This window comes from Pseudorasbora parva, chromosome 24, assembly GCF_024679245.1.
Source record: "Pseudorasbora parva isolate DD20220531a chromosome 24, ASM2467924v1, whole genome shotgun sequence".
NCBI classification, from domain to species: Eukaryota; Metazoa; Chordata; class Actinopteri; order Cypriniformes; family Gobionidae; genus Pseudorasbora; species Pseudorasbora parva.
Genome location: NC_090195.1, coordinates 321780 through 331183, shown reverse-complemented (window position 1 = coordinate 331183; position 9404 = coordinate 321780). Strand labels below are relative to the sequence as shown.

General features: G+C 34.1%; 2 protein-coding genes across 51 annotated transcripts in view; one reads left to right on the top strand and one right to left on the bottom strand.

Annotated features, from left to right (window-relative positions):
* The window catches only part of ptprma (protein tyrosine phosphatase receptor type Ma), a 357435-nt gene that overhangs the window by 325270 nt on the left and 22761 nt on the right, over window positions 1–9404 (top strand). The window lies entirely within an intron of this gene.
* Window positions 9180–9404, bottom strand: part of LOC137063519 (nebulette-like) — a 34327-nt gene continuing 34102 nt past the window's right edge. For all 50 annotated transcript variants that reach the window (XM_067434686.1, XM_067434693.1, XM_067434687.1 and 47 more), the window contains one exon: window positions 9180–9404. This exon is cut by the window's right edge and continues 761 nt beyond it. The gene's annotated coding sequence lies outside the window, so the exon portion shown is untranslated.

The window sequence follows — 9404 nt, the reverse complement described above, 5'->3', positions numbered from 1 at the left end:
AGTGACATATAGAGTTATTCATTTGATTTATCCAGTGACATATAGAGTTATTCATTTGATTTATCCAGTGATATAGAGTTATTCATTTGATTTATCCAGTGACATATAGAGTTATTCATTTGATTTATCCAGTGACATATAGAGTTATTCATTTGATTTATCCAGTGACATATAGAGTTATTCATTTGATTTATCCAGTGACATATAGAGTTATTCATTTGATTTATCCAGTGACATATAGAGTTATTCATTTGATTTATCCAGTGACATATAGAGTTATTCATTTGATTTATCCAGTGACATATAGAGTTATTCATTTGATTTATCCAGTGACATATAGAGTTATTCATTTGATTTATCCAGTGACATATAGAGTTATTCATTTGATTTATCCAGTGATATATAGAGTTATTCATTTGATTTATCCAGTGACATATAGAGTTATTCATTTGATTTATCCAGTGATATATAGAGTTATTCATTTGATTTATCCAGTGACATATAGAGTTATTCATTTGATTTATCCAGTGACATATAGAGTTATTCATTTGATTTATCCAGTGACATATAGAGTTATTCATTTGATTTATCCAGTGACATATAGAGTTATTCATTTGATTTATCCAGTGACATATAGAGTTATTCATTTGATTTATCCAGTGACATATAGAGTTATTCATTTGATTTATCCAGTGACATATAGAGTTATTCATTTGATTTATCCAGTGACATATAGAGTTATTCATTTGATTTATCCAGTGACATATAGAGTTATTCATTTGATTTATCCAGTGACATATAGAGTTATTCATTTGATTTATCCAGTGACATATAGAGTTATTCATTTGATTTATCCAGTGACATATAGAGTTATTCATTTGATTTATCCAGTGACATATAGAGTTATTCATTTGATTTATCCAGTGACATATAGAGTTATTCATTTGATTTATCCAGTGACATATAGAGTTATTCATTTGATTTATCCAGTGACATATAGAGTTATTCATTTGATTTATCCAGTGACATATAGAGTTATTCATTTGATTTATCCAGTGACATATAGAGTTATTCATTTGATTTATCCAGTGACATATAGAGTTATTCATTTGATTTATCCAGTGATATATAGAGTTATTCATTTGATTTATCCAGTGACATATAGAGTTATTCATTTGATTTATCCAGTGACATATAGAGTTATTCATTTGATTTATCCAGTGATATAGAGTTATTCATTTGATTTATCCAGTGACATATAGAGTTATTCATTTGATTTATCCAGTGACATATAGAGTTATTCATTTGATTTATCCAGTGATATATAGAGTTATTCATTTGATTTATCCAGTGACATATAGAGTTATTCATTTGATTTATCCAGTGACATATAGAGTTATTCATTTGATTTATCCAGTGACATATAGAGTTATTCATTTGATTTATCCAGTGAATATAGAGTTATTCATTTGATTTATCCAGTGACATATAGAGTTATTCATTTGATTTATCCAGTGATATAGAGTTATTCATTTGATTTATCCAGTGACATATAGAGTTATTCATTTGATTTATCCAGTGACATATAGAGTTATTCATTTGATTTATCCAGTGATATAGAGTTATTCATTTGATTTATCCAGTGACATATAGAGTTATTCATTTGATTTATCCAGTGACATATAGAGTTATTCATTTGATTTATCCAGTGATATATAGAGTTATTCATTTGATTTATCCAGTGACATATAGAGTTATTCATTTGATTTATCCAGTGACATATAGAGTTATTCATTTGATTTATCCAGTGATATAGAGTTATTCATTTGATTTATCCAGTGACATATAGAGTTATTCATTTGATTTATCCAGTGACATATAGAGTTATTCATTTGATTTATCCAGTGATATATAGAGTTATTCATTTGATTTATCCAGTGATATATAGAGTTATTCATTTGATTTATCCAGTGACATATAGAGTTATTCATTTGATTTATCCAGTGACATATAGAGTTATTCATTTGATTTATCCAGTGATATAGAGTTATTCATTTGATTTATCCAGTGACATATAGAGTTATTCATTTGATTTATCCAGTGATATAGAGTTATTCATTTGATTTATCCAGTGACATATAGAGTTATTCATTTGATTTATCCAGTGACATATAGAGTTATTCATTTGATTTATCCAGTGATATAGAGTTATTCATTTGATTTATCCAGTGACATATAGAGTTATTCATTTGATTTATCCAGTGACATATAGAGTTATTCATTTGATTTATCCAGTGACATATAGAGTTATTCATTTGATTTATCCAGTGACATATAGAGTTATTCATTTGATTTATCCAGTGACATATAGAGTTATTCATTTGATTTATCCAGTGACATATAGAGTTATTCATTTGATTTATCCAGTGACATATAGAGTTATTCATTTGATTTATCCAGTGATATATAGAGTTATTCATTTGATTTATCCAGTGACATATAGAGTTATTCATTTGATTTATCCAGTGACATATAGAGTTATTCATTTGATTTATCCAGTGACATATAGAGTTATTCATTTGATTTATCCAGTGACATATAGAGTTATTCATTTGATTTATCCAGTGACATATAGAGTTATTCATTTGATTTATCCAGTGACATATAGAGTTATTCATTTGATTTATCCAGTGACATATAGAGTTATTCATTTGATTTATCCAGTGATATAGAGTTATTCATTTGATTTATCCAGTGACATATAGAGTTATTCATTTGATTTATCCAGTGACATATAGAGTTATTCATTTGATTTATCCAGTGACATATAGAGTTATTCATTTGATTTATCCAGTGATATATAGAGTTATTCATTTGATTTATCCAGTGACATATAGAGTTATTCATTTGATTTATCCAGTGACATATAGAGTTATTCATTTGATTTATCCAGTGACATATAGAGTTATTCATTTGATTTATCCAGTGACATATAGAGTTATTCATTTGATTTATCCAGTGACATATAGAGTTATTCATTTGATTTATCCAGTGACATATAGAGTTATTCATTTGATTTATCCAGTGACATATAGAGTTATTCATTTGATTTATCCAGTGACATATAGAGTTATTCATTTGATTTATCCAGTGACATATAGAGTTATTCATTTGATTTATCCAGTGATATAGAGTTATTCATTTGATTTATCCAGTGATAGAGTTATTCATTTGATTTATCCAGTGACATAGAGTTATTCATTTGATTTATCCAGTGACATATAGAGTTATTCATTTGATTTATCCAGTGACATAGAGTTATTCATTTGATTTATCCAGTGACATATAGAGTTATTCATTTGATTTATCCAGTGACATATAGAGTTATTCATTTGATTTATCCAGTGACATAGAGTTATTCATTTGATTTATCCAGTGACATAGAGTTATTCATTTGATTTATCCAGTGACATAGAGTTATTCATTTGATTTATCCAGTGACATATAGAGTTATTCATTTGATTTATCCAGTGACATATAGAGTTATTCATTTGATTTATCCAGTGACATAGAGTTATTCATTTGATTTATCCAGTGACATATAGAGTTATTCATTTGATTTATCCAGTGACATAGAGTTATTCATTTGATTTATCCAGTGACATATAGAGTTATTCATTTGATTTATCCAGTGACATATAGAGTTATTCATTTGATTTATCCAGTGATATAGAGTTATTCATTTGATTTATCCAGTGACATATAGAGTTATTCATTTGATTTATCCAGTGATATAGAGTTATTCATTTGATTTATCCAGTGACATATAGAGTTATTCATTTGATTTATCCAGTGACATATAGAGTTATTCATTTGATTTATCCAGTGACATATAGAGTTATTCATTTGATTTATCCAGTGACATATAGAGTTATTCATTTGATTTATCCAGTGACATATAGAGTTATTCATTTGATTTATCCAGTGATATAGAGTTATTCATTTGATTTATCCAGTGACATATAGAGTTATTCATTTGATTTATCCAGTGATATAGAGTTATTCATTTGATTTATCCAGTGACATATAGAGTTATTCATTTGATTTATCCAGTGACATATAGAGTTATTCATTTGATTTATCCAGTGATATAGAGTTATTCATTTGATTTATCCAGTGACATATAGAGTTATTCATTTGATTTATCCAGTGATATAGAGTTATTCATTTGATTTATCCAGTGACATATAGAGTTATTCATTTGATTTATCCAGTGATATATAGAGTTATTCATTTGATTTATCCAGTGACATATAGAGTTATTCATTTGATTTATCCAGTGACATATAGAGTTATTCATTTGATTTATCCAGTGACATATAGAGTTATTCATTTGATTTATCCAGTGACATATAGAGTTATTCATTTGATTTATCCAGTGACATATAGAGTTATTCATTTGATTTATCCAGTGACATATAGAGTTATTCATTTGATTTATCCAGTGACATATAGAGTTATTCATTTGATTTATCCAGTGACATATAGAGTTATTCATTTGATTTATCCAGTGACATATAGAGTTATTCATTTGATTTATCCAGTGACATATAGAGTTATTCATTTGATTTATCCAGTGACATATAGAGTTATTCATTTGATTTATCCAGTGACATATAGAGTTATTCATTTGATTTATCCAGTGACATATAGAGTTATTCATTTGATTTATCCAGTGATATAGAGTTATTCATTTGATTTATCCAGTGATATATAGAGTTATTCATTTGATTTATCCAGTGACATATAGAGTTATTCATTTGATTTATCCAGTGGAACAAGTTCTCTCAAGATTTAGAGACATGGAGGACACACGTGCCTTTTGTAACAGAAGAAGAATCCATCAAACGCGTAGTTTGGGACTGATGATGAGTATTTGATATTTAAATTCACAAAGTGTCAGATACGACTGTCTGGTGAAGATATATTTCTGTTATACAAAAACAAGAATTTGGAGCAGAATTTGGTGGTTAACGTAATAATTATTGATGGAAAATACCAAATACACAAACAGAAATGGACAAATAATAACCCTAACATTAAAACTGAACTGGAACATTATATTGAGGCCCTAAAAGAGGCAAGAAATACAAAAGCGATAAGGTATAGAATTTTTGAATCCTTTTCTTTTTGAAATTTTGTTAATTTTCCCCTGAAAACTTTTTTTTTCTTCTGTTTGTTTCGTTACTATTTTATTTTTGTCCTTTCTGTTGCGTCCTTTGATGCCATTATGAATGTAAGAGATGATAATACTCGCTGGTCCTCTGTGTGTGTGTGTTGTTCTTGTTATGCAATAAAATAAAATAAATTCTGTGGAAAAACTAATCTCAGACAAAGCGCTGCACAAAGCCTTTATTATTATAGTTTCAGTAATTGTGAAGCACTACAGTCACACACAGCGAACAGAAGACAGAGAGTGAATAACGCGAGTGCGGTGACCAGAGCAGACTTCGGTCCGTCAGCTGCTCTCCTCCTCCTCATACCGGTCACCTCTCATCACCCCAGCTGAGTGTTTACTGGACCACATTTATCTGGAAGATGAGGAGCAACACGGTTTAAATACTGAGATAATCTCCTTTAAGCTGTCCGAGTGAAGTCCTCAGTGCTGTTGACTAGAGTCTGCATTCCCTGAAGAAAATATGAGTGGTGCTTACAATGGCAAAACTCAGGACACCGTTGCTAGGGTGACCTGGGTGGTTGCTAGGGTGTTCTGGGTGGTTGCTAGGGCATTGCTATGTGGTTGCTAGGGTGTTCTGGTTGCTAGGGTGTTCTGGGTGGTTGCTAGGGCATTGCTATGTGGTTGCTAGGGTGTTCTGGGTGGTTGCTAGGTGGTTGCAGGGTGTTCTGGGTGGCTGCTAGGGCATTGCTAGGTGGTTGCTAAGATATTCTGGATGGTTGCTAGGGTATTCTGGGGGGTTGCTATGGCGTTAGCTAGGCAGTTGCTAGGGCATTTTGGGTGGTTGCTAAGGGTGTTCTGGGGGGTTGCTAGGGCATTGTTAGATGATTGCTAGGGTGTCACTAGGTGGTTGCTAGGGTATTGTGGGTGGTTGCTATGGTGTTGCTAAGTGGTTGCTAAGGTATTGCTAGGGTATTCTGGGTGGTTGCTAGGGTATTGTGGGTAGTTGCTAAGGGTGTTCTGGGTGGTTGCTAGGGCATTGCTAGATGGTTGCTTGGGTATTCTGGGTGGTTGCTAGGGCATTACTAGGCGGTTGCTAGGATATTTTGGGTGGTTGGTATGGTGTTGCTAAGGTATTGAGGGTGGTTGTTAGGGCGTTGCTAGGTGGTTGCTAAGGTATTCTGGATGGTTGCTAGGGTATCTGGGGGGTTTCTTGGGCGTTAGCTAGGCAGTTGCTAGGGCATTGTGGGTGGTTGCTAGGGCATTGCTAGATGGTTGTTTGGGTATTCTGGGTGGTTGCTTGGGCATTACTAGGCGGTTGCTAGGGTATTGTGGGTGGTTGCTATGGTGTTGCTAGGTGGTTGCTAAGGTATTGAGGGGGGTTGTTAGGGCGTTGTTGGTTACTAAGGTATTCTGGGTGGTTGCTGGGGTGTTACTAGGCGGTTGCTAGGGTATTGTGGGTGGTTGCTAGGGTGTTGCTAGTCGGTTGCTAAGGTATTGAGGGTGGTTGCTAGGGTGCTGCTAGTCGGTTGCTAAGGTATTGAGGGTGGTTGCTAGGGTGCTGCTAGTCGGTTGCTAAGGTATTAAGGGTGGTTGCTAGGGTGTTGCTAGAGTATTCTGGGTGGTTGCTAGGTGGTTGCTAGGCAGTTGCTAAGCACCACTAATAATATATTTATGGTTGGAAATGTAAAATTGCTAATTTTGACCCTTATAATGTATAGTTGGCTATTGGCACAGATAAACCCGTGAGATTAGGACGGCTGTTGTCCATCAGTGGAAAACATATTTACATGAACCACATGATCTGAGCTGAAGCCTGAAGGAAGGAATGGATCTGAGGTCAGAGGTCAAACAGAATCAGACTGATGTGAGTAGCTCAAGATAACACACACACACACACACAGTCCAGCATGATTGGGTCACTGTGACCGCTCGCGATGTCATCGCCCTGGACTTTGCGCTCACAGGAAGCATGTGAGTAGCAAAACTCTCAATCTCAAATGGCAACTGCTCTGCTTTTAAAGGCACAGAGTGTAATTTTACTTACATTGGTGAAGCCTAAAGTGGGCGGAGCTAAGGTGCCTGGTTGCTTAAACCACACCCACCTAACTTGACCATAGTAGTCATCCACCTGTCACTCAAAGTGGCCACACCCTTAATTATGCAAAACTTTAAGGCTTAATATAAACGTATGATGAGTTATAAAGAGCTTCACCCCTCACAGTCCTCATGAAGGGCAACATTAGCGTTAGACCTCTAGTGGCCACTCCATGAACTGCAGTTTAAGTCGCTAGGTCTCAACCAATGGCGTGAGTTTAGGGCGGGGCTATCTGTATGACTGCCCAATGACAGTGTTCAGGAAACCTGTTTGAGAACAGTCATTTCTGCATTTCTATAGAGGCCAGGAACTACACAAACAATATGATTCTATATAATAATAATAATAATAATAATAATAATAATAAAGGCCAAAGTTAACATACAACAGAAAAGTGCTACTATCATTAATAGCATCTGTTATATCACTGTGCCTGAGATTTTAATATGAGGGTATGCAAATCAAAGATCATGAAAAAATACAATTGATCAGACACAGATGCATATCTTTAATGTGGGAGACGCTATAAATGCATTTAATCTTATTTTTATTTTAAAGGCACAGTATGTAATTTTTCATCTCTTACTCGACACAGAGGCGTGTCTTGACTCTTGAGTGGGCGGAGATTGTGTGTGTGTGTGTGTGTGTGTGTGTGTGTGTGTAACGCAGCACTGTTTTATCATATCACACACATCTGAGTGTGTTAAAGTGATGTTTAAAAATGTGGATGTTGCGTTACCGTGGAGACGGTACTTTAAATTCTTCTAGCTGGCTCCTCCCCTAGTGGGCGGGGCCAGGATTTATATAACAACATTTATTTGAAATACTTCATAATCAAAACCTTGTCTAATTTTGACACACACACACACACACACACACACACACACACACACACACACACACACACACACACGTCAGAAAGGCCTCAGGGCTCCACATTTAGTGATATTTGGACAGGATTTTCGTCATTTGTTAGAGGAGAATGCATTAAATAAAATCAATGTAACGCGTTTGACACCCGGTGGATGCTTTTGGTACAGCGCCGAAACAACATTTTTGTGATATCAACTTCAAATTTGGAATACAACTTTTCATTATTAATTTTAAGAGTAAAAATGATTTTGTAAAGTTTGTTTTATATCAAATAATCAAATACATTTAGTGCAATAGGTTTAATTAACAGTACATTTAAACTTCCATAACTTTTCATACTTTCATTAATTTTTCACCTCAGCAATAATCTGCCGAGTGCGTCTTTAAAACGAGGCCAGATATTCCCAAGCATTCCTGAATTACAGCCATTTCAGTTTCAACAGTGATTCTCAAAAACGGCAAAATATCTTACATAGTGCACCTTTAACATATAATTTAACGTTTTATTAAGTTGCAAAATTCAAATGTATAACAGAAATGATTAACGTGTTAATTTCTCTTAATTGCATTGACACACAGTTAAGACGCTTGCCATTGCATGTTCATTAAATGTTCCGCAAGTACACTCTAAAAAATTCTGGGTAAAAAACAACCCAATGTTGGGTCAAATATGGACTAACCCAGCAATCGGGTTGTCTTAAGCAAATATTTAACCCAACCAAAGGGTTAAAACAACCCAATTGCTGGGTTAGTCCATATTTGACCCAACATTGGGTGAAAACAACCCAGAATTTTTTAGAGTGGAGCCATTAAAACATCGTATATAGCAAATGTAAATGACATTATTGAATTTAAATGATCATTTTGCTCCAAACATTGGGAATTTAGAAGAGCCATATCGCCAAAGGTAAATGTTATGCTAATATGCCCTTAGAAAGTTTACCAGTGGTGTTTCTGACTTCAGTGGACGTCAGGACTGCATTGCTATTATTACCTTCAGATTGAATATATTGCTACCCATATGCTTCCGTGTGTGTGTGTGTGTGTGTGTGTGTGTGTAGGTTTAGGCGCCCACAAAAACGGCGTATAAATCTGTGTTTATGTCGTTATTGCCCAATCTTTTTGATTCGACTCTGCATGAGCTCAGACCAGTCAGATCCAGAGATTCCCCAGCGACGTGAAAGGCCGTCATTATTGAACATCAACTAAAACATGAGGAAGAGAGAGAGCGTCGATTCTACACACAGTCATCAGATG